Source organism: Glycine max, chromosome 8 (genome assembly GCF_000004515.6).
Source record: "Glycine max cultivar Williams 82 chromosome 8, Glycine_max_v4.0, whole genome shotgun sequence".
Lineage (NCBI taxonomy): Eukaryota > Viridiplantae > Streptophyta > Magnoliopsida > Fabales > Fabaceae > Glycine > Glycine max.
This window is the reverse complement of record NC_038244.2, coordinates 37513258-37540484: the sequence shown is the minus strand read 5'-3', so window position 1 is coordinate 37540484 and position 27227 is coordinate 37513258. Positions and strand designations below refer to the sequence as shown.

General features: G+C 34.2%; 2 pseudogenes; both read left to right on the top strand.

Annotated features, from left to right (window-relative positions):
- The first annotated feature begins 318 nt into the window (after positions 1-318).
- LOC100778038 (probable mannitol dehydrogenase) lies at positions 319-18433 on the top strand (annotated as a pseudogene).
- Positions 18434-20907: 2474 nt separating this feature from the next.
- LOC100777501 (linoleate 9S-lipoxygenase-4-like) lies at positions 20908-21739 on the top strand (annotated as a pseudogene).
- The last annotated feature ends 5488 nt before the right edge of the window (positions 21740-27227 follow it).

Sequence of the window (27227 nt, the reverse complement as noted above, 5' to 3'; positions counted from 1 at the left end):
TAGGAATTGAACACGACACCAAGAGGTTTACAACACTCACACACCCTACTCAACCAACTGAGCTAGAACATAATGCTTTGCACAAGTGTTTCTTTGTCGAAGAGTTTCCCTTTAAAAATATAGGAATTTCTAGTGATCCACCTGGTCCACACAACTGAACACCAAAGTACCTTCTATCTTCTAGTAAACTTTTCAAAGCTTACTTCACCATGAAATTGGCAAAAATTGGTTCTAGGATCCTCTAGAGTTGTTGTTCTAAAAATGCCCCACCAAAGTATTTCCTTTCAAATAGATTCAATCTTATTACAAGATAAAAAGATGTGTGTCGTTGTTTCCTCCACATTTGAGCAAAACGGGCAGAGGTATACATCTCCCTACACCCTTATATTTCTCCTCTACAAGTTCTCAAGAGTTGACAATTTGATCATAAAAATTCTCCAAACACAATGAACCACCTTAGGTGGGATTTTAATCCTCCAAATCTCCTGACAAATGTCATCAACCTCAACTATGTAATAGGAGTCGATAAATTATTTGGTGGTCAAGGATTATCACGCCGGTCATGGTCGTGACCAATAATCACGTGACACATGAATAATCAAATTAAGTTATCTATGTGTCACATGATTATCGGTTGGGACCATAATGATGTGGTGATCTTGAAGAACCTAATAATTTGTCGTGTAGTAGTCATCAATTAGTGCCCCATAGGTAAAATTTACTTAATGCACCCTTGACCTTTCTCTACACCACACCCATCTATCAGTCTCATTTTCCACTAGCAATACCTGTGATAATTCTTGCTTCAAATTTTGAAGCATCTCCACTCCTTATTGAAACATGTCTCTACGCCACTGAAACTACCAAGACCTTAGATGATCACACCAAACTCCCATTTTCCCCACTTCATCTTGTTGTTGTGAAGAGATGAGGAATAGTCTATGATATTTCATAGCCAAACACTCTCCCTCTAACCAACCATCCAACCAAACCAGAGCCACCACCTATTTTGGCATTTTGAAAAAAGATAAAAGAATAATGGAAGAGAAGATAATATCAAACTGATGAGGCAAATCCTCCCGACAAAGGATAGTAGTGTGTGCTTCCACAATAATACTTTTTTCTTCACTTTGTCTGCAATTGGTTTTCCAAGTTTCCACCCTTCTAGGATTGGCACCTATAGGTATATCAAGATATACAAATGGAAAATCCATATCCTTGCAATTCAACAAATCCACAAACTTTTTCTATGTCCCTTCTCTCCATCCTTATACCTCCAAAGCAACTTTTATTGAAATTGACTTAAGTCTTGATGCCAATTCAAAGCTTCTCATGATGATTTTCATAGTGATCACATTCCTCAAGGAAACATCACATATGAAAATGGTATCATCGACATATTGCAATAGATTTATTTTCACCTCCTTCTTCCCCACATTGAAGCTTGAGAAAAGATTATGCCTCATTGCTTCATTCATCAAGCCATTGAGGCCCTCCGTTACCACTGTAAAGAGGAAAGGATAAAAAAAATCTCCTTGACAAAGACCATTTTGTATCAATAACTCACTTGTTGGACTTCTATTAACATGCATCAAAATGAAGCAAGAGTTGAAACATTCTCAAATCCACCCTATCCACTTATCACAAAAGCCAAGTTTTCCTAGCATATATAGAAGAAAATTCAAATTCATTAAATCATTTGTTTTTTCATAGTCAATGGGTCTTTAAAGTAAACATTAAATTTTTTTGTAAATAACATCGTGAGTCACATAACCATGTTAGTAATGGCGTTAATGATTTTCTCTAAAACTTATACTTTTTAAGTATAAGGTCAAAAACAATAAAGTGAGGATAAATATGAAGATCAAATTAATAATTAAATTAATAAAATAGATAACAAAACAGTTTATTTTTAAAGAAAAATTTAGTTTAACTCATCAAATTAATCAAATTGGAAATGGCTATTAAATACACGAAGTCTCAGATCGACAAATAATAATAAAACTAATTATAAAGTGAAGTAAAAAAAAGTAATTATACAGTGAATAACCCATTTTTCAATTTAATTAATCGGAGAAATATAAATTTTACACAACTACAAATGATAATATGGTTTTTTTCAAATAGAAAAACTCCAAAAATAAATTGATTTGCCAACTAAGTCTAAAATGAACTAATAATAACTAATAAGTGTAGGCTAGGTTGTATGAGTGTTTTTTTAGTATTTTGGTGAATAATTAATCATTGGCTCATTCAAACATTTAATTACAATAAATAGCCTACTTGAACATGTTACTGTCATAAAACAAAATTATTATCTTTTACAATTTTATATAATTTTTTAAAATAATTTGCCTGTCCTTCCTTATTCACATGCTTACCCTTTTTATAATATGATATACACAAACTTTGTACTGCTAGGTTAAAAAATTATATAAAAGCATAAGGTAATCGTAGGGAAATTAAGATGTTATATATATTATACAACATTGCATATAATCTTTTTTTTTTTACTCATGCATATAATTATCAATAACAATAAAATGACTAATCTTGGAACTTGTGCTAAGCTTGGTTACAAGCTATTAATATATTATTTTTCTTATAAAATAAAAACAAAATGCATATTTATTTTGGTCAAGCTACTACGAATACACATGGTAAGAGTCTTTCTCTCTAAGCATGAAGTCAACATGCGATTTTCTATTGGTAAAACACTAACAGTAAGGGTTGGAGGAGAAACTTAGCCTGTATTTATTACTATATGTCTAATTTTTTTTATAAACCTTTTTTTTATAGGAATATACTAATAGTTACTTGACATATCAGTCCAATAAAAGTGTCCTAGGAAAATAAGAATCGAACTCTTTAAAAAGCATATAGGCATAAATAGCTAGTCATCTGGTTCATAAAACAGTAAAAATAAAAAATAAAAAAAATCAGAGTCTACTGCTTTGCAATAGTTCTGAACTTCTGATTCTTTAGAGTCTCGCCTGCATGCGCGAAAGACCAGCAAAAGTGCTAGTAAAGAAAATGCCTTCATTAGCGAAATCTAATTAAACAGAACGCGAGTTATTGTAAACTAAACTATTGCAAACTAAGTACATAACAAAGCAGTAGTATAATTAATTATAATAATGGCTAAGATTAATTAGTATAAAATTGTATAAAATTAAACCTTTATGTATATACATATGTATTTTGAATTAATTAGTATAAAATTAATTGTGTGTTGTTATTATAATAATGGCTAAGATTAATTAATATAAAATTATATAAAATTAATTGTATTTGTTGTTTTATTTCACTATTTAAAGTGATAACTAATATAAAATTGTGTAAATCTAATTGTGTGTTTATTGTTATTTTTATTTAATATAAAAATTAATTTAAATTTTATGTGTAAAAATAGTATTTTTTTAAAAAAATTATTATTTATGAAAATTAGACATTTAAACAATTATAAAAAAATCCAATCCCTCCTTTATAAATATGTGCCAACTATGATGTGTTTAGCTTAAGCACGGTGGTCCAAAAGTAGCCTTTGATAGATCCAATCACTTGAGTTCTTGCTAGCTAGCGACTACGAATACACAAACAAATGCCTTGATATATAGGAAGTTGATTGTGAAAGTAGATAGAACATAATCCAAGCCATAGCTCCTGCAATTTCACAAGCACATATTTGGAATCAAAAACAGAATCTCTGTCAATGCAGAGCATTAATGCTGCTTTCATGTGTCGTCCTAGTCCTAGACATTATTAATAGTCTTCAGATTGGAAATTTGCAATTCAAGTAAGCAACCATAGATTCTGATTTAACGTTTTTTATAATTTCATACGATCGTGCCTACTGCCTAGTACAAGTTGAAGATTCTCTTAAGGTGTATACAAACTACAAAAGCCTTCTCTTTGACGCTCTTTTCAGCTTGAGTTTTTTTGTTTTGTTTTTTTTTTTTAATTTTTTACGTAAACAAAATATTATTATTATTATTATTATTATTATTATTTTCTATTTTCATATCGTATTATGAATTAAAATGAACAACATGAAAAATAATATTCTTATTTTCTTTACTTTCTCAATTAGACACATTCTGATGTGCGTTTCACACATATTTCACATACTATTTTCTCTATCTACTATTTCAAACTATTTTCTTTTCATCTTTATTTATATATTTAATATGCTTAAAATTTACCTCTTTCGATCTTCCATTTTTATCTTTATCTCTAAATTAAAATTGAATAATTTTTTAAAAAAAATTACCAATAGTTAAAGATAATTTTATATCATAATTTAAATTATTCATCATATATATATATATATATATATTCAAACATATTTATTATTTACTTATTATAAATTTTAATCAGAGATTTGTTAAAGTATACTCACTTTTTTTTAATTAGTACATTAGAAAGTTATAACTACAATTTTCTTAAAAACTACTAAGATATAACTTGTTAATGTACTCTTTCTAAAAAAAAAATAAGTGGGTGTATATTAACACATTTTTGTGTACACTTACTTGATTTTTAAAAGAAATATTTTAACAAATTACAACTATGTTAATCTTAAAATATATTTGAAGTATAGTTTACTAATGTACTAAAAAAAGTAAATATAAGTTAGCAAATCTCAAATTTTCTATGTAGATAGTAAATCACATGATCTAGAATGTAATTTTATATATTTTTAATATATAAAGTTTATATGAGGCTTACAAGATTGATTTTATTTTATTTCAAGTCATACATCCAATTTACTTGCAAGAAAGGTAGAAGGGTACATAGTTAAAAAAGATTTGGTCCTCTGTCATGATAGTGGTGACGGGTGAGGAAAGATTTTTAATTGATTTTGTTTAATCTAAAAAACGACAAGGGTAAATATATCAAAAAATTAAGAACAAGTAAGATAACCCCAAGAATGAAGTAAGTTTGATGACTTTTCCTGTCTGAGTAGCAAGATTTCCCCCTACTTGGTTGCATAATGTCAAATCCCAGTTGGTTATGTTTAGTTGTTAAGGTAGAGAATGTGCCAAGGAAGAATTTCAAGTCTTATAGAGTGTGGCAATGTGACTTCATAGAAAACGGATACCGAACAAACGACATTCATCCATAGGCAACAAATTGTGCCTTCTTCTGAATGGTTTCAGAAGGCCAATGCTCAAAATTTTCTCCCACGGAATTACCAAAGACTAAATACTTCCCCCTCTTATTGTCCCTTTTTTAGTAAGAAAAAAAATGATGTAATTAATTTGAGTATCTTTTGATAAGTTATTGTTTTTTAAGTTGATGTTACTTTCATGTTTATTACTGGTCTGATGAAACAATTAGATGAGGATGAGTTGAACTTGAAATGCACAGAGGAAGTCACAAATGAATTTTAGTAATTACTCTGAATGGCATAATCGCTAGTGTAACAACCCAAAAACTTACTCATTCAAATGGATGTTTTTGTGCTTGTTAGTTGTGTTATTATTTAGTTCTTTCCCCTTATACAGTTGCACTTATTGAATTATCCGATTTATAAAAATTTATTATTTAGAGCTTGTGAATTTATCATGAACTGATTTACTTGTATGCACATTTGCCTCTGGACAAGAATGAAATTGCAATGTTAGGAATCATGTTGTATTGTTTTATAATGGATCTTCGTCACATATTCCTACAATAACATTAATTAATGCACTTATGTTTCTTTTATTCTTAAGAGAAAAAGAGTTACATACTGACCATATAAAAAGTTTTATACATTCATTCAATCACAATTCATCATGTATGATAAGATAATTGAATTTTAAAATAATTATCTTAAAATAATACAAACGATAATTTGTAATTGGATGACAGTGTAAAACATTAAACTCTATTGTTAATTAACGTTCTTGAAACAAACATTGTCTTCTATCAACGGTATACTTTTAACGTTCCTTTTCATGTGAGCCTTGAATGTGTTCTCCAATCAATTTTAGATCAATTGTGGCTAAGAATAGTGTTGTGAATGCTTGCCTAAAACCAGCTAGGTATTTGACCATTCTTATTTTGTTGTTGTTAAGGCTACTACCTTTGAAACATTCTACAAGATTTTCACAAAGATAAACAAACTAATAATAAATTGTAGCATGACATGGTTACATGTCATGTTTTATCAAAATATTAAATATAAGCATTCCTATTTCCCAGATATTGATTTATCACCATGTGATTCAATGGATTTTATCATTTCAATGTGGGAGATATTTCAACAATGTAGGGAAGTTTGTGGTTATCTATGTATTGCCCTTTCATTACACTATTAGAAAATACACTTTCAACATTGGTTATTTACGGCATTCTACATCGGTTTTAAAATCGATGTTGAAAGTACCGATGTTGAATGAATTATTGTTAACATCGGTTTTCCAAAACCGATGTTAACATAAAAACGATAACATCGGTTTTCTAAATAACCGATGCTATACACAAAGAACTACAACAAAATAAGTGTATGTATGATGAACCTTGACATCGATTTTCTAGTAAAACCGATGTTAATGTTATATATTCACATTGGTTTTGTAGTAAAATTGATGTTAATGTAATATCTTAACATTGGCTTTCTAGAAAAACCAATGTTAATATTTTACATTAACATCGGTTTCACAAGAAAACTGATGTCTTGCTATAGTCTTTGTATATAACAACGATTATTTATAAATAATCGATGTTAACCTTTGTACTTTAACATCGGTTGTTTATAAATAACCGATGTTAATATACAAACATTAACATCGGTTAATTACACATAACCGATGTTAACTTTTGTATATTAACATCGGTTATTTATAAATAACTGATGTTAACGTTTGTATATTAACATCGGTTATTTACATAACCGATGTTAAGGTTAATGTTGACATCGGTTTTTGTAAATAACCAATGTTGTTTACTATATTAACATCAATTTCTGTTAATAATCGATGTTGTTTTGAAGTTTTTTTTATATAAACTTTCTGTTTTTACAATAAACCCAAAATTGTACCTGTAAAATGCAATTTCAGACCCAATTCCCAGCAAATAAACATTTTATTCTGCTTTGAAGTAATTTTAATCATAATAAACATTGAATAATTGATTTATCATAAACAATGATCAACAAATGAATTCAATGTTCAAATTACATAGGAAATGTCAAAAATGTTAAACCAAAGTAAACTAAGCTAAACTTAATGTCCCTATACCCTAAGTCTGATCTCTAACTCGGAGATAATAATGTGCCCACTGGATCTGCAACGCCTTTAATCTCTCTGGCTCCAATGGTCTAGGATCGTTAAAATACTGCATGATGAAATAAATGATAATAAGTTAATAATGTAATACAAATTATAAAAAAATTGAATTTGTTTGAAATAAACGTACCGCTTTCCAGTTATTCCTAAAACTTCCTAAAATGATGGTGGACATCCAGTGCATGACATAGTAGCCATACTCAGTACTTCCTTTTTATCTATTACACTAAATACATAATGAAATTTGGATATTAATTAAAAAATTAGTGTACAGACACATAAGAAATATATATAAGTGGAAGTTTGATGTAAATGACGTACCTTGATGACAATCCACCTAGCAGGAGCCTTTGATTTAGGCTGTGTAGCATCATCAAGACCTTTTAAAGCATTGTTGCATGCGAGTAACAATTAAAAAGTGGTGTTGTTGAGGTATTTGAATGCAAATGCATTGAAAAGAATACTAACCTGTTAATTATCCCCTTAAGGTAGTTGTCTGGCCTGTTATGCAATGAACAAAACCAGACAACTAGGTGTTCCTTGGGCACAATGACCACCATCTGCCAGTGTCCACTGCAGTGGGGATGAATATGGGTTAGTATATTAGTAAACATTAATTAAATTCAGTTATTTTGTGTAACTTACTGATGCAAGCTCCATTGGAGCTTGTAGGCCTAGGATCTTCTTCATCAATTGATTCCTTTGCTTCTTGGAAGATAAATGGCAGCGGAATGGAGAAGGAAGAGAGAGAGGAGACGCCACTTCAAGGAGAAGATGAGTCTAGAAGAAGCTCACCACCATAGGAGGCCATGGATAAGAGCTTGGAGGAAGAAGAAGATGAATGGAGAGGGAGAGAAGAGCACGAAATTTTGTGCTCAAAAGGAGCTCTGAAATCTGAAGTTAATATTTAAATGATCAAAGTTCAAAAAAATACACACACATGACCTCTATTTATAGCCTAAGTGTCACACAAAATTGGAGGGAAATTTCACTTGAATTTGAAATTGAATTTGTGGAGCCAAACTTTGGAGACAAAATTTCACTAATTATGATTAGTGAATTTTAGTTATGGTTCAGCCCACTAATCCAAGATCAATTCCAAGATTCTCCACTAAGTGTGCTTAGGTGTCATGAGGCATGAAAAGCATGAAGGACATGCACAAAGTGTGACTATATGATGTGGCAATGGGGTGTAGTAAGCAAATGTTCACCTCCCCCTCTAAAATTTAATTGGATTGGGCTTCTACCAATTCAATTAAATTTATTTCCAACCACACACATCAAATATCCACTTAGTGCATGTGAAATTACAAAACTACCCTTAATACAAAAACTAGTCTAGGTGCCCAAAAATACAAGGGCTGAAAAATCCTATATTTCTAGGGTACCCTACCTACAATATGGAGCCCTATATACAAGGACCAAATATAATGACATCCTAGTCTAATATGTACAAAGATAATTGGACCCAACCTTGGCCCATGGGCTCAGAAATCTACCCTAAGGTTCATGAGAACCCTAGGGCCTTCTTCAACAGCTCTAGCCCAATCTTCTTGGAGCCTCTTGCTCATGGTTCTAGTGATTGGTCCCTTCCTAGGGAGGATTGCATCATCCCCTTCCCCTTGAAGAGGATTTGACCTCAAATCTGTTAGTTCCTCCTCCTCAATATCAGCTCCACCTGCAAAAGGAGTTAAATCAGAAATGTTAAAAGCGGTGCTGACTCCATACTCTTCTGGGAGGTCCAACCTATAGGCATTGTTATTGATCCTCTCCAAAACCTGAAAAGGTCCATCCCCTCTAGGGCTAAGCTTGGATTTCCTTTTAGTAGGGAATCTATCCTTCCTAAGATGGAGCCAAACCCAGTCACCCTCATTAAGAACTAGCTCTTTTCTTCCTCTATTGCCTTTAGTTGAATACACCTTTGTTTGGTTCTCTATTTGGTTCTTAACCCTCTCATGCATCTTCTTTACAAATTCTGACCTAGATTCCCCTTCTTTATGTATAAAAGAAGTGTCCAGTGGGAGGGGAATAAGGTCTAACGGTGTTAGGGGATTGAACCCATAGACAACCTCAAAAGGGGACTGCTTGGTGGTTCTATGAACCCCCCTGTTGTAGGCAAATTCTACATGAGGAAGATACTCATCCCAAGACTTATGGTTGCCTTTCAGAAGAGCCCTTAAAAGGGTGGATAAAGACCTATTCACTACCTCTGTTTGCCCATCAGTTTGTGGATGACAAGTGGTAGAGAAAAGAAGTTTAGTTCCTAACTTAGCCCATAAGGTTTTCCAGAAGTGGCTAAGGAACTTAGCATCTCTATCTGACACAATGGTCCTAGGCAAACCATGGAGTCTCACAACTTCCTTGAAAAAGAGTTTTGAGATGTGGGAAGCATCATCCACCTTGTGGCATGGTATAAAGTGTGCCATCTTGCTAAACCTATCCACCACCACAAAGATAGAGTCTACACCTCTTTGGCTTCTAGGAAGCCCAAGGACAAAGTCCATACTAATGTCTACCCAAGGTGCAGATGGGATAGGTAAGGGTGTGTATAGCCCATGAGGCATCACCCTAGACTTGGCTTGTAAACAAGCCACACACCTAGTGCAATGCTTATGAACATCTTTCTTCATATGGGGCCAATAAAACTTTTCTTTGAGTAAGACAAGGGTCTTGTCTATCCCAAAGTGGCCCATGAGCCCACCCTCATGGCTCTCTTTCACAAGTAATTTCCTAATGGATCCTTGGGGTATGCAAAGCTTTCCCTCTTTGAACAAATACCCCTCAGCCAAATAGAATCCATCTTGGGCCTTTTTCCCACAACTCTCATAAATGGGAGAGAAATGTTCATCTAAAGCATACAAGTCCCTAATATTATCAAATCCTAAAATTTGAGCTCCTAGGGAGTAAAACAATGTGTGTCTCCTAGAGAGGGCATCAACTACCACATTTGTTTTTCCCTTTTTGTATTTGATAACATATGGAAATTGCTCTAGGTACTCTACCCATTTTGCATGCCTCTTGTTTAACTTGCTTTGCCCTCTAATGTACTTAAGTGATTGATGATCACTATGAATGACAAATTCCTTGGAAACAAGGTAATGTTCCCAAGTTTGGAGGGCTCTTATTAAGGCATAAAGCTCTTTATCATAGGTGGGGTAGTTGAGGGTGGCACTATGAAGTTTTTCACTAAAATAAGCAATAGGGTGCCCACCTTGTAACAATACAGCTCCAACTCCCACTCCAGAGGCATCACATTCTAGCTCAAAAGTTTTAGAAAAGTCAGGAAGATCTAGAACAGGTGCCTTATAAGCTTTTCTTTGAGCAAAGCAAAGGCTTGCTCTTATTTTTCACCCCAGGTAAATGCCACATTCTTCTTCACCAGCTCATTGAGAGGTGATGCAATTGTAGAGAAATTAGGAACGAACCTTCTATAGAAGCTTGCTAACCCATGGAAGCTCCTAATATCTCCCACACTTTTTGGGGTGGGCCATTCTTGGATGGCCTTGATTTTCTCAGGGTCCACTTGGACCCCATTTCTACCAACTACAAAACCTAAGAAAACTATATTATCTACACAAAAGGTACACTTCTCTATATTTGCATAGAGGGTGTTTTTCCTAAGGACTGAAAGAACTTGTCTGAGATGTCCTAAGTGATCATCTAGGCTCCTACTATACACTAAAATATCATCAAAATAAACAACTACAAATCTACCTATGAAATCCCTTAAGACATGATGCATAAGCCTCATAAAGGTGCTTGGTGCATTAGTGAGCCCAAAAGGCATCACTAGCCATTCATACAAACCAAACTTGGTCTTGAAAGCAGTTTTCCACTCATCACCCTTTTTCATCCTGATTTGGTGATAACCACTTTTAAGATCAATTTTTGAAAAGATATTGGCACCATGCAACTCATCAAGCAAATCATCAAGTCTAGGAATGGGGTGCCTATACTTTACAGTGATGTTGTTGATGGCCCTGCAATCTGTACACATTCTCCACGTACCATCCTTTTTGGGCACCAACAACACTGGCACAACACATGGGCTTAGGCTCTCTTGGACCCAGCCCTTCTCCAACAATTCTTTAACCTGAGACTCTATCTCCTTAGTCTCCTGAGGGTTAGTCCTATAGGCTGGCCTATTAGGAAGGCTTGCTCCTGGGACTAAATCTATTTGGTGTTCTATTCCCCTTAAAGGAGGTAGCCCAGGGGGTATCTCTTTGGGAAATATATCACCAAATTCATGTAAGAGTTCTTGGACCTTTGGGGGTAAGGTCCCAAATGTAGGAATTGTGGCAGTGCTAAGGGATGTTTCCCTTGATAGGAGAAGGTAGAAAGATTGTTTAAGAAGGAGTGCTATTTTAATATCACCTTTTGTTGCAAAATGATTTTCCTTCTTAACAATCTTCTTGGAGGAATCCTTTCCCTCTTTTTCCTTCCCCTGGCCTTTGAAGACAAGGCCTTACTATCCTTCTTTTTCTTTTGTTTTTCTAATTTTTCTTCCTCATCCCTCTTATCTTTCATAGTTAGTTGATCTTTGGCCACCTGTGAAGGTGTTTGAGGATGCAACACAAATTTAGTGCCAAGATGGGTGAGGGTAATCTCATTAGTTAGGCCATTATAAATGATCTTCCTATCAAATTGCCACGGCCTTCCTAAAAGAATATGTCCTGCCTCCATGGGAACTATATCACAATTAACTTCATCCTTATATGTCCCAATGGAGAAAGGTACCTTCACTTGTTGGTTAACTATCATTTCCCCTTGCTCATTGAGCCATTGAAGTTTATAAGGTTTTGGGTGGGGAATGATAGTGAGGTTCAACTTGGAAACTAATCTTGTGCTACAACAATTGCAACAAGATCCACTATCCACAATGAGAGAACAAGTTTTATCTAAAATTTTGCATCTTGTATGAAAGATGTTCTCTCTTTGGGATTGAGATAGATCACAAGATTGACCTCCAAGGAGCCTTCTAACCATTAAGAGGTCACCTTCTTCATGGGGGTAGACTTCCTCACTAGACTCTTCACCCCTTACTTCATCTTCACTTCCACTAGAGGAAGGGCAAGAAGTAGTCTCCTCTTGACTACTATAAATGTCTTGACCCCTCATGATCATGGTTTTCTTTGTGGGGCATTGAGAGGCAATGTGACTTCTCCCAAGACATTTGAAGCATTTAATGTTGCTAGTCCTTTCTTGGGAACTAGTCTTAGGGGTGTATTTCTCTATGGTCTTACCCTTATCCTCCTTGGGTTTTGAAGGTGCAGCCCCTAAAATTCCATGGGCTTGGTCCTTCCTTGGATAAGAGTGAGAGCCATAAGATTTTGAAGAAGGCTTTCTTTTAAGTTGTTGCTCCACTCTTATACAAAGTTGGACTAGCTCATCTAGGTCCCTATATGGAAGGAGTTCAACCTTGTCCCTCACTTCCATATTGAGCCCACTAAGGAACCTAGCTATGCTTGTTCTTTCCTCCTCCCTAAGTCCAGCTCTTAAAAGGAATAGTTCCATTTGTTGTCTATATTCTTCAACACTCATACTCCCTTGTCTAAGCCTTTGGAGCTTGTCCATAAGCTCCCTTTCATAGTAGGAGGGAATGTGCCTCTTCCTAAGGGCACTCTTAAGATCATTCCAATACTCTACTGGAGGATCCCTATGAATCCTTCGTTCTTTAACAAGGGAAGTCCACCAATAGAGGGCATACCCTTGAAAGCTAAGGGTAGCCAATGGAACTTTTCTCTCTTCGCTAATATGATGGCAAGCAAAGAGTTGTTCAACCTTCATTTCCCAATCTAAGTAGGCCTCAACATTATCTTTTCCATGGAAATATGGGAGGCTAATGTTAACCTCTTGAGGCCTTCTATCCTTTTCTCTTCTTTGGGAGTGATGTTTAGTATGTGAACTATGACGCCCTCTATAATAGTCGCTAAGTTCTTCACTTAAACTTTTGCAAGAGTCATGACTACTATAGGAGGCATGTTTTTCTCTTTTCATTTCTTTCATTATTTTTCTTCTTTCTTCCTCTCTAATTTTCTCTCTTTCATCTTGACTTATTTCTTCCACTCTTTTTTTACCTTTTTCTTTTCTCTCTTGTTTTTCTTTTCTCAACTTAAGGGATCTCAACTCATCTAATATCTTATACAAGGGGTCCTTAGGAGTAGAACCCTCACCATTAACACTAGATGAAGAATGAAGACTCATGTTGGTTCCTAAGTTATGGTTCTTTCTTGTTGGGGGTTTGAAAACAAAAGGTAAAAGAAACTATGGTTGAAACTAGCCAAAATAAACACTAAAAGAGGTGTGAAAGATAAGGTAAAAACTAATTGGTAAAAGGCAAGCTATCTAGGTGGTTTGACAATGGAGGGTAAAAGAAATAAGCTATGAAAGTAAGCAAGAAATTAAAGTGCAACAAATGCAAACTAGGAAGATCCTAAGAGTGTTTGGATGACCTCATTTAAGGTTCCCAACAAAACACTCACTATCCTAAGGGAAAATTGCCTAAAATTATTACACACAAATGGAAGTAGGGTGACCTAGCAGAGGCTCCCAACTTACTTCCAATGAAAGGCCTTTTTGTTACAAAATTTGAAAGCAAAGCAAATTGCCAATTACAAAATTACAAAGAAAAAAAAAAGTCCTCAATTGTGGTGGCTATTCTCTCTTTAGTGTTTCACTCAATTTGGAGTGCTTCTTAGTCCAATAGCTCTTAAGGTGGTTGGCCCCTTTCTTCTTGACTCAAATTCTTCAAGATATGGCACCTATCCTCCTTTCCAATTCCCTATATGGCAACTCACAACCAAGGAAACAAAGAGACAAGCAATAACCAAAGACCAAAAAAAAATGAAATGAAAGCTAAACCAATAGAGTTTTAACAAGACAAATTTCCAAGGATTATTCAACAATTAAAGCAATGAAAAGCACAAAAGAACAAGCTAGGACTCAAAGAGAAACCTAGAATGGCTCTAGAGTAGAGTAGAAAAACTCTAAAAAAAAAAAAGACTCAAGAAACCTCTAGTTTTGGCACTTGTTTTCAAAATAATTTTCAATTGAAATTTCAGAACTAGGATTGGTATAAAATAGGCACCAATTATAGAACAAATTTTGAGCCAAAACAACAAGCACACTTTCCTTTCACTTTTTTTTTTCCTGGACACTGATTTTTCTGCCAACTTGTGAGATTTTTATTCATTTTTCCTTTGATCCAAATTGCTTGGTTATTTTTTTATAATTTTGGTCCAGATGTCTAAAAAATTCAGTAAAAGTTTCAGCTCAAAAAACGTAGTGACCAATTCCCAGTAATTTATACAAGTTCGTATGTTCAAGCTGCCAGCACCAGCGATTTCAACCTAGAAATCAAGAGTAGTGTTTATGTTGCTTAAGGCTTGGATAGTTACAATTTGTGTTTGCTTATGCTCAATTATCTTGAATAACACAATTAAAGAGAGCTTAAGACTTATTTTGATTCACAAATCCAGCCACAACTCAGCACCACAACTCAACTTCATCATAGGCATCATGTAGGAAACTTAGAAAGCAAAAAAAATGTTCAAGAACAAGACTACTTCTAGGAATTGATTTAGAACATGTTATGAACTAAATAACATGCATGAATTAGACTCAAAATTCAAAAGATAGGCTAAGAATGACAAGAATACATGAGCAAATGTATCTAGAATTCAATCAACAAAATAAAATTCAACACAAACTTAGAACATAATGTGACAATTACTATGACTAAACATGACTCTAAGACAACATGGATTAAGTGATTTACACTTAGATTTTTGTGTTTTTTTTAATCAATATTTTGGAAGAAAATTTAGATCTAATGTTCAGCACAAGAATATTATGAATGAAAAATGATAGAACCTAAAATCAACACAAAAACAAGATTCAAGAGTAGATCTACAAAATTTGAACCATAGAAATGCAAGAACAAGTGTAGATCTAAGATTTAATCGGTTTATTTTTTTTTAATCTACTCTAAACAGTACCAAACCACAAGACAATGGAGGATATACATGGAGAATAAGATGAAGAACAAGGAATTAAAGAGAATTCACCGAACAAAAAGATAGAGGAAGCAAAAGAACATCACCTAGATGAAGATGCTCTTGATACCACATGATGCAAGCTCCATTGGAGCTTGTAGGCCTAGGATCTTCTTCATCAATTGATTCCTTTGCTTCTTCGAAGATAAATGGCAGCGGAATGGAGAAGGAAGAGAGAGAGAGGAGACGCCACTTCAAGGAGAAGATGAGTCTAGAAGAAGCTCACCACCATAGGAGGCCATGGATAAGAGCTTGGAGGAAGAAAGAGATGAATGAAGGGAGAGGGAGAGAAGAGCACGAAATTTTGTGCTCAAAAGGAGCTCTGAAATCTGAAGTTAATATTCAAATGATCAAAGTTCAAAAAAATACACACACATGACCTCTATTTATAGCCTAAGTGTCACACAAAATTGGAGGGATCAAAGTTCAAAAAAATACACACACTTGAATTTGAAATTGAATTTGTGGAGCCAAACTTTGGAGCCAAAATTTCACTAATTATGATTAGTGAATTTTAGTTATGGTTCAGCCCACTAATCCAAGATCAATTCCAAGATTCTCCACTAAGTGTGCTTAGGTGTCATGAGGCATGAAAAGCATGAAGGACATGCACAAAGTGTGACTATATGATGTGGCAATGGGGTGTAGTAAGCAAATGCTCACCTCCCCCTCTAAAATTTAATTGGATTGGGCTTCTACCAATTCAATTAAATTTATTTCCAACCACACACATCAAATATCCACTTAGTGCATGTGAAATTACAAAACTACCCCTAATACAAAAACTAGTCTAGGTGCCCAAAAATACAAGGGCTGAGAAATCCTATATTTCTAGGGTACCCTACCTACAATATGGAGCCCTATATACAAGGACCAAATATAATGACATCCTAGTCTAATATGTACAAAGATAATTGGACCCAACCTTGGCCCATGGGCTCAGAAATCTACCCTAAGGTTCATGAGAACCCTAGGGCCTTCTTCAACAGCTCTAGCCCAATCTTCTTGGAGCCTCTTGCTCATGGTTCTAGTGATTGGTCCCTTCCTAGGGAGGATTGCATCACTTACCCATTTAGGTAGGCTCCAAGATAGATATCCCGTTTTGAACTCTGCATCCAAGTCTTTATGTAACTTTCAAACTCAAACTGCGATTGCCCAGACCTCTAAATGGACTGTGGCTCGAGGAATCCATAGATATCAGAATTCCCCGCTTGCATACTTGTATCAGTGAGATGCCTGTTTATGTTAAGTCAAAGTTAAATATTTATGAATTGAAAGCAATAACTTAGGTAATTAAAAGTAATCTAAAATGACTTACAGAATCCACAACTGTAACACAGATATGCTGAGACATTGACCACCGTGTGCGATTTCGGAGAGGTCCATAACTTACATATCCTAAAATATAAATTAGATATCCTAAAGCTTCTTAGATATGGGCAAACATGGAATAAGCTTTACTTCTTGGATATGTTTTATGTTATTGTGAGATGTTCAAGCAGCTTAAATACAACACATCCATAAAGTTGTTAATCTTGTGACCTATTAAAGAGCCTGTACTTTGAGGATCAGTATAGTTGTAGTTTATTTAGTTTGATAGCAACTATAGGATGCTTGGGAATTTTTTAGTTGTGCTCATTCCATGCAACTTGTTTCCATTTGAAGTATATGATGAATTTTTGAGCATGCATAACATGCAGCTAGGCATGAGGAATTATAGTTTGACATATAGAAACCTAAATTCAATTTGATTCTAATTAATGTGAGAAATGGTGCAGGCACGAGGTAGCTGGTGTAGTGACAGAGGTGGGAAGCAAAGTAGAAAAGTTCAAAGTTGGAGACAAGGTTGGTGTGGGATGCTTGGTTGATTCCTGCCGCACCTGCCAGAACTGTGATGACAATCTTGAGAATTATTGTCCTCAATATACGCTCACATATGGTGCCAAATATAGAGATGGCACCATCACATACGGAGGCTACTCTAACTCAATGGTTGCAGATGAGCATTTTGTGATTCGCATTCCTGATAGCTTAGCACTTGATGCTGCTGCACCTCTTCTTTGTGCTGGCATCACTGTGTATAGCCCTCTCAGATATTATGGACTTGACAAGCCTGACCTACATGTTGGTGTGGTTGGTCTCGGTGGACTAGGCCACATGGCAGTCAAGTTTGCCAAAGCTTTTGGAGCTAAGGTCACAGTAATAAGTACATCACCTAGTAAAAAGGATGAAGGAATACAACATCTTGGAGCTTTTTTTTTGGATAGCAAAGGTAGATTTTATTAGATAAAAGTACCAGAGGTACTAAAGATACATTAAAGTTATAGATAGGCGACTAGATATAGGAATCAGGCTGTGTATCAGTCTGATCAATCCAGAATTCTGAACAACAAATACAACACCTTGCCCCATAGGTTTTTTGTTTCCTAATTGCAAAAACCATCTATTAGGTTGCTAGACAACATCTTGGAGTTGATTCCTTTCTACTAAGCCGTGACCAACATCAGATGCAGGTAACTATATATATGCCAATGCCATGCATTTGGAATATTGTGAAAATATCAAAATACACACATTTCTCTCAATTAACTAATGTTGATAATTTCGTAGGCTGCAATGGGTGCTTTGGATGGTATTATTGACACAGTTTCTGCGGTTCATCCTCTCTTACCTCTCATTGGTTTGCTCAAGTCTCATGGAAAGATTGTAATGGTGGGTGCACCAGAGAAGCCTTTGGAACTGCCAGTCTTTCCTTTACTTGATGGTAAGCATGTGAAAAATATTTCCCTTTATAGGATGCAGAGCACATGAAAGCATATGTGATGATTCATATATAAGAATAGTTTAGTGCAAAACTTAAGTAGATTGATGCCAATTAACTTAGGTACTATTTAACATAATTGGCAGGGAGAAAGATAGTAGCTGGCAGTCTGATTGGAGGGTTAAAGGAGACACAAGAAATGATTGATTTTGCAGCGAAACACAATGTCAAACCTGACATTGAAGTCATTCTTATGGACTGCCAACACAGCAATGGAACGACTCCTTAAAGCAGATGTTAAATATCGATTTGTTATTGACATTGGAAACACACTGAAAGTCTGAAACCAAGCTCTTAAATTTCAGAGAATGAACCGTTGTCCACTAGTTAACAAAGGGGAAATGTGATAACTTTCAACCCTGCCACTTGTCAAGGAATTAGTGATCTCGATTTGCATTATATATTTTTGTTAGGTTGTTGTGTCTTGAATAAGAACTTTTCTCTTGCATGTAATCGGGCATTGATACATCCTTTGTATTCGCAACAATATTGTAATTTTTTTTAATCGGTATCATTATTCATTAAGTGGTTATGGAAATTGTGATTCCAACCATAACTATTTGATGAGTTAAAAAATTGGGTCAGCACGTTTTGAATGTTGTCTTCCTTTAGCATCATGATAATCGAAATTATCTTTGAAGGAATTTGTGGTTAGCGTGCTATATTCTACCCAAATAATATTTTTTTCAAATAAATTCTCTGTCGATCATTTGGATCATCAAAACAATGACCAGATTAATGCATTAAGAATACAAAATCTTGCAAGCAATAATTACAAGGAAGATTTTCCTTTTTACAACACATTGTAGGTTAATTTGTAGGTTTGAGGCCTCATTCATGTTTTTGGCATTAGATAAATATAGAAACCTCTACGAGTGTGAGTATTCTTTGAATTGTGAGGTCTTTTCCACCTTATATTGGAAGTTTGAAGGGAAGAAGAGGAAGACACAATCGTGGGGGTGTAGAAATAGGATTAAAAAAGGTACAAGGGGGTTAACTTAGCAAATAGGGAGGTGCATTTAGCAAGAGCATAAAATAAAATTGGAGATTATATTAGTACTTAGAATAACTAAAAGGATAATAAATTGTGTCTTAATTAGTTTAATAAAATAGGTGTTGTTACTAGTAAAAGTGGCCTTTCATACATAAGTGGCTTAGATTAAATATAGAGTTGAACCCAAGTGACTCTAGTTTAATTAGTTGGGGGTTTCTAGTCTCACCCCCAAATCTCATCCCCCAGCATTGGTAAAATTACCTACCTACCATCTTCCCTCATAATCTTCTCTTATGGCACTCCCACCATCTCTTCTCTCCCTTTTTTACATCACATCCTAGGGGCAAGAGGTTAACATCAACATTGGTATAGAGAATGGAGACTATAGTATAGTAGGGTTTGGTTATTTATATAGAGAAATGAAATGAGAATGGAGAGTGTTGGTTGGTGGGGGCGAGGGAGTAAGTACAGTCTGTAAAGGACAAGCTCTTCGTCCTCTCCTCTCCCCAATTTCATTCACTACTCTGCCGTTTGGGTGTTCCTACTACTACTGCTACTACCTTGATGATGGATACATAGACTTCTCTCTCTCTCTCTCTCTCTAATTGATTATGCAAGAGTGGACAACGAGTAAGAAAATAAGAGCATGTCTGGTAGAGGGAAAGGAGTGGGAGGGTGCAAATAGAATGATGCACCCACTATTCCTAATTTCAATTCTCACATGGGATGGGGTTTCTATCTTCTACCATTGATTTGAATGATCAATCATCTCATTCTCCCTCAACAGATCCTTCCTCTGCATTGCTACCACTTACTTAATAAAGAAAATGACAGTGATATATCTTTGGGTACAATAGTTTATTAAACAATAATTAGTTATCAACATTTGTGGTTCTAAATAATAAGGAGTTAAACAGGTTTAAATTCAAGATAAATAACATAAATATTGAGAAAATTTTAGGTCCATTATTTATTCAAGTTTTAGGTTAGTTAGAAGAAGTTGAGCATAATAAAAATAATGAGTTCAACATAGCCTTATATTATTAGGTTAGTTAGAAGAAGTTGAGCAAAATAAAAATTAGGTTAATAAGAATATTAGCTGGGTTAATTTAATGACTCAATAATTACTTATTAATTTATTATCTTTTCCTAGTATGTAAGTCACTTATATACCTACCTTCTCTAGTCTTTGTCTTGTTTGCCAAATTTTATAAAGTTACACTTTTAATTAGTTTTTACAAAATGTAAATTTTATCAATTTAGTTATTAAAATAAATCAAGGTTTTTACCTGTTATGGACCAAGGCTTGTTATGGACCAATTCTTAAGGCCTGACCTAGCCTATTTCAAAGCCCAGGCTGGTCTGATAAGCCAGAAATTAACTCTATCACCTCATTCTCAGTCTCGCCAACGAACGAATAACAGTCCTAAATTTTCCATCAATCTAATTCTATTTTAATTTATTTTTTTTTATTTCTAGCCATGATTGTTTCTGTTTGTTTGGATTCAGCTCTAGTCTTTTGTGTTGGAAACAGTTTCTTGTTTCGATTCGGCTTTAGTTTTGTGTTTGACAGTAAATTAAAAAAAGAAAAGAAATCACAAAGTGCATACAATGGGGGAACACATGAATGCATGATATAAAAAGTCAGCAATGACATAAGAAGAAAAAAGGCTTCAGGCTTGATATAACTCTTGTGCTAATCAATGTTATTTGGGTGCTTTTAATTCAGAGGAGTTGCTATTAAGGATCCATCTGCTCCCCATGGAGTTCGACTTTTGATTGAGGACTATCCTTATGCTTCTGATGGGCTAGAGATATGGGATGCTATCAAGTCTTGGGTGGAAGAATATGTCTCATTCTACTACAAGTCAGCTGAGGAACTTCAAAAAGACCCCGAGCTCCAAGCTTGGTGGAAAGAACTTGTAGAGGTGGGTCATGGGGATTTGAAGGATAAGCCATGGTGGCAAAAGATGCAAACTCGTGAAGAGTTGGTTGAAGCTTCCGCTATGGATTGCTTCAGCTCTTCATGCTGTTGTTAACTTTGGACAGTATCCATATGGAGGTTTAATCCTGAATAGGCCAACTATTAGCAGGAGATTCATGCCTGAGAAAGGGTCTCCTGAATATGATGCGTTGGCTAAGAACCCTGAGAAGGAGTTTTTGAAGACTATTACTGCAAGAAAGAGACCCTCATTGACCTTACAGTTATAGAAATTTTATCAAGGCACGCATCTGATGAGTTCTACCTTGGGCAGAGAGATGGTGGTGACTACTGGACATCTGATGCCGGGCCATTAGAGGCCTTTAAGAGGTTTGGAAAGAATCTTGAAGAGATTGAAAAGAAGCTTATAGAGAAGAACAATGATGAGACATTGAGAAACCGCTATGGGCCGGCTAAAATGCCTTACACTTTGCTCTATCCTTCTAGTGAGGAGGGATTGACTTTCAGAGGAATTCCCAACAGTATCTCTATCTAAGGGCTCTATGGTTGCTGAAGTACTGTCCCTGCCTTTAAATAAATGTGAAACAGAAGGAATCTGATTCCTTCATCAGTTGTGTATGTTTAAGTTATGTATTTGGAGTGGCTGAATGTACTTGTATTGCCATATATCTTATTTTGGGATAACTGAAGTACCCTAATTAGTAAAACCAACTTTATTCAGTGACTGATAAAACAACAACAACCAAGCCTTTTCCCACTAGGTGGAGTTCACTACATGAATCAGACAATGCCATAATGTTCCATTGTATCTCTAAATCTTTTTTAATTCTTTTGCTTACGGTTTTTCTTACTCTCCCTCTACCTCTAGTGACTAGGCTATCCTCCATATGATCTACTCTCCTTACTAAGGCTTATAAGATCATCCTCACACATGCTCAACCCTCTAAGGCAAGAATCTACCATCTTTTTTACAACAGGTGCTACCCTAACTTTTTACCCAATGCATTCATTTGTGTGTGTGTGTGTGTGTGTCTATGTGTGTGTGTGTCTTTGTGTGTGTGTGTGTGTGTGTGCGTGTCTCTGTGTATCAACTATTGACTTTACGCCATATAGAGGGCAGCAGTGTGTCAAATAGTGGTGAGGACTAAAGATGGCTGAGAGAGACAGAAAGACAGAGAGAGAGCAGCAGTGTGTCACACAACATTTTAGTCATCTTTCTAAAAGCTATACTTCAAGTGAACATGCTTCTATTTTTTTTTTTAAGAATTGAATTCTATTTGAATGTAAATGTTTCCACTTAAAATACGTATCTCTGCATGCAACAGATAGTTGGACTTCTAAAGGATATTGAACCTACAAACTAGTTAGTCAGCATGATGAGAAAGAGTCAAGCATTTTCTCTGCATTTCTTTAGTATTCATCAATTGACTACAACTCTAATATACACAATTGACCAAAAGACTCAAGTAATTGACCAAAGGAACAAAAGCAGCAAAGTAGGTAGCCTTACCGGAGTTATTGCTATCCTAGCAATTACATCAAAACATTCAAACATTGCAGCAACACTAGCAATCAATGCATTGCAGTTCACACACATAAACTAGTATCAAAGATTCAAAAATTGAAGAAATGGGATACCTGAAAATTGCCCAAGAAACTAGAAAAAGCAACGCAGGAAATATATGGACCAACTTTCTGCTCAGACCCTGCCCAATCAATTTTCACTAACCCAATCAGTGACATCATGCCTAACCACTATTTACAACATTGAACAAAAAAGTAAAGGACAAATTAGTAAACTATATTACTTTTACACATATTTGTATAACTGATATATATTTTTTATTTCTCGATCTCTAAAATCAAAATGCTTATGATACTTCCAAAACATTTACATTGTAAATGTTTTATACTTTTCTTTCAATTTTTTTCATTTATGCCAGATTAATCAAACAGACATCCCCCCAAAATTTTATTATTAGGCCAATGACAGGGATTGTGTAGTTTTTAGGCATCATTTAGTAAACACTGCATTTTATAATATGCACATCATATATAGGTAGGAATTTTATAATCCTCTTAACAGAGACAAACTTCAACATGTTTCCTAACTAAACTACAAATGAAAAAGAGACCAAGCTTACCTCGAACCCAAACAGTGACAATGGTGGTGAGATCTAACAAAATGACACGAAACTTTAAGCTTTCCTCATACCTCAATCAACAATACTGCAACTGGCGTATTATTATTATTATTATCATCAATAAAACATGAACACCCATTCAAACTTAGCATACACGAAGTTGACCTACGTACCTCGCGGAGAAAGCTTTGAGCTTTGAGCACCCACGAGTGTTTCAGCACCCTAGTACCTAGCAGAGGGGTGTATGTAGGCTTTTCTTCGAGCCATTATTCCAAGAGCAGTGTAGGGGGTTCTGTGGGTTCGAGCGAGGGGTTTCCGGCAGTATTGAAGACAATGTGGGACAATGTAGGTGTTGAGGGAGCGGTTTCCGGCAGAATTCAGGCGGGAGGAGAAAGAGAAGAGCGATTTCAGGCAGGAGGAGAAAGAGAAGAGCGAGTGCAAGGTTTTCGAGCGCGCGGGTTGTGAAGTGTCAATGTTTTAACTTATAAACATAACAACATCGGTTTTTTAAGGATAACCAATGCTAACTGAATATAGTTAACATCGGTTTTGGCAAAACCGATGTTAACATCAAATAGGTTACATCGGTTTTTTAAAAAATCGATGTTAAGATAAACTCCTTAACATTGGTTTTCTCAAAACCGATGTTAACTCTATGAAGTTAACATCGGTTTTGCCAAAACTGATGTTACCATATTCATCTTAACATCATGTTAACATCGGTTTGTTAAATAACCGATGTTAACATGAAGTAGTTAACATCGGTTTTGCTAAAACCGAAATTCTTTTTTGTTTCATGGAATGTTCTTTCTTTTTTCTTTTTTGGGGATGGGGTGTCTAATCAACACAATTTTGTAAGACTTTATTTAATTGATAATTTGTGATTCTTCTGTAAAAAAAAATTATGTGATTCTTGATTAGCTAATTTGCTATATACATGTTGCATTGGGAATTTTTCAGTATGCTTTTGTCTAACAAAATGAAAAGAAAAGCTAAAGGATACCTGAAGAAAAAGTCTTGGAAGAGGAGTTTGAACATTTCCACGAGGCTATTTACCTGATACACATGATGATGGTTGGTTTTATCATATTTGGCTTATGGATCAAACAGTGAAAACTGAAGCTCCACTACTTTCACCTTGGTCTTCCCTTGTTTCTAAAATAAATCTAAATAGAAATAATTGTCTTCATGGTTGTGATTTGTCTTCGTTGAAAAGCAAACAATTAACTTGATCAAACTGTAACACTTAAAAGAAACTAAATATTAAGCCTAAATATATTTTGGTTGTTAATAAATTAGAGAATTTTATTTTAACTCTCTAATAAAAATTTTATGTTTTGTCTCTAACAAAACAATTTTTTTATATAATATATTTATTTTTTCGTTTTTGTCCCTATAATATGTAGATCATTTCTTATAAGTTTCTATCTAATATTTTTCAAATGGACTAATAAAAAATGAATAAAATTTTATATGAGGACTAAAATAAAAAAAAAAGATATATTAGAAGGACTAAAACAAAATAACGAGGATTAAAAATAATTTTTTTAGAGACTCAACACAAACAATAAATATTTAGGGATCCAAAATAAAATTTGTTAATTTATCAAGGGCTTAAAGCATTTTTAAGCCTAAATATTAAAACAAATTTATTTTGAAACATATCATCAACATTAGGTGTTTTAAACACTCATGAATCAAGTTGTTGGTCAAACTAACTAGTTTCATATCACATAGGTAGTTGAAATCAAAGTCACTAGTCAAATTAATTACTTTTACTTTGACCACCTATGTGACAAGGAAGAACATACTTTAAGTAACACATTTCATGTTGAGTGACGAACAAAATTGTTTAATGTCACATGTATTTCTTTTTTTAAAATTGGGACCAACTCTCACGTGACATCTCAGGTGGGACTCAGTAGTCAAAATAGCAAGCCTCATGTCACATAAGAGTCAATCTTATTTTAAAAAAATAGTATAATAAAAAAACCTTTTAAAACCCTTTCACTTGAACCTCACTAAGTGGTCAAATCCAACATTCCTTAAATAGTTGCAAAGGGTTCATTGTGTAGAATCACTTATGAGGTATGAAATAACAAATATCACATTAGAAGGGGGAGTTGAATAGTGTGTTAGACAAAAGTGAATCTTTTTCAAAATGGACGATGTTTACATAAGAGAGTTTGAATAAGATGTTGAAAACATAATTTTGATATGCATCCAATAGTTATAAAAACAATTTTAACAAGATAGTGTTTTGTGACTATCATATAATCTTGTATAAAAGGTTTTCAGCAACAGACTTGTGCATCCAAGTGTATAGAAATATGCTCAAGAGAATATAATTTAAATAACAAAGAGTAAGGTAGAAAAACTTGGTTTATACTAGTTCACTCAACTTAAGTTGCATTCAGTTCTCCTTTACAACTTGTAAAAGGTTTCACTAATTAAACTGATTACAAACAAATATTTTGACTTGTCACTCCTAGCTACAACAAGTATTTTTTAGGCCACTTCTCACACACCCTTAATCTCTCCCCTAAGATTAAGAACACCCAAGTATTCTTTAATCACTAAGTCACTCCTGACTTTTTAAACAAAAAGTTTGAATGAATACAATATTCAAATATCTCAACGAGAGGATATACAATTAAGCTTAAATACAAACGACTAACTTTCCTAAGCAAAGAATAAACTTTCTAATTTCTTATGTTTGATCATCCAATTCTTTTGACAGAGTTTCAACACTTCAAATATAGTTGGCGCTTCTTAGTTTGTGTTGATCTTTGAGACAACTTTTTACTACAAAAAAGAGTATTTTCAATGGCACAAATTCGTCGGTAACCCCCAAAATCCATGGTAATTTATTATTTCCGATGATCCAAAATTCGTCCGTAAAATATTCGTAGGAAATACTAACCGACAAAATTTTATGCCCGTTGGTAATTTCTAATGGATCTATCCGTCGAAAAGAGGTCGTCGGTAATTTTCGACGGATATATCCATAAAAAATTACCGACGGAAATATCCGTGAAAAATTTCCGATGGAAAAATCTGTTGAAAATTATTGACGAATATATTTGTGGGAAATTTTTGACGGAATTACCCACGAAAATATCTGTGAGAAATTTTCGACAGATATATTTATCGGTATTCCCCATGGCCATATTTTCCGACGGTAAAATTCGTTGGAAATTCTTTTTTTTTTCCAGGAATTTATTGTTTCATTTTTATTTATTTATATTATTTAACATTGGTAATTCAAGAATATTTTTTTTCATTTATATTATTTAATGTCAATATTTAAATTAACACATACATGTAATTAGTGAAATACTCAAATTCATAAATCCAAAAAAATGCTAAAAAAAAATTCACTTAAATTAAAAATAAATTCAAAATCAAAGCACAATGTCTAATATGTCAATAGTAACAAGTGTTGCTAAGTCAGTAATCAAAATATCCGGTGGTAGAGTGTCTCTACTGGTCATCTTCTATAACATCTATTGTACATCCAACGATGATTCAAAGGAATATAGATCATGTTTTGTATATTTAAGAAAAAAGTATGAACATTCATAAATCACATACATAATCTTAGAGTTGTCATCTATTATTAGTAGCAAGAATTCTGGTGATGTTTTAGGTGAACATAAAAATCACATACATAGTGTTTGTATTTCTAAATGAACAAAGCATGAAATATAAATAGCATAACCACAACAAAAAATATAATTAACAAATTTAGAATACAACATTTAAAGCAACTAGAATAAAAAAAACCACAACTAACCTAAATAATGGAATGTACATGTGACTAAGGGAGTCATCACCTAACAAAATACACCTCTGAACCTTAGAGTAAGAGAGAAAGAAAAAAGTTTAAAAACGGTTATCTATAAACTATCTAAATATGCTTATAATAGGAAATCGTAGTAAATGCGTCTTGCAAGTAATTAACATGGTTTATGAAGCATAATTAATATTCTACTTGA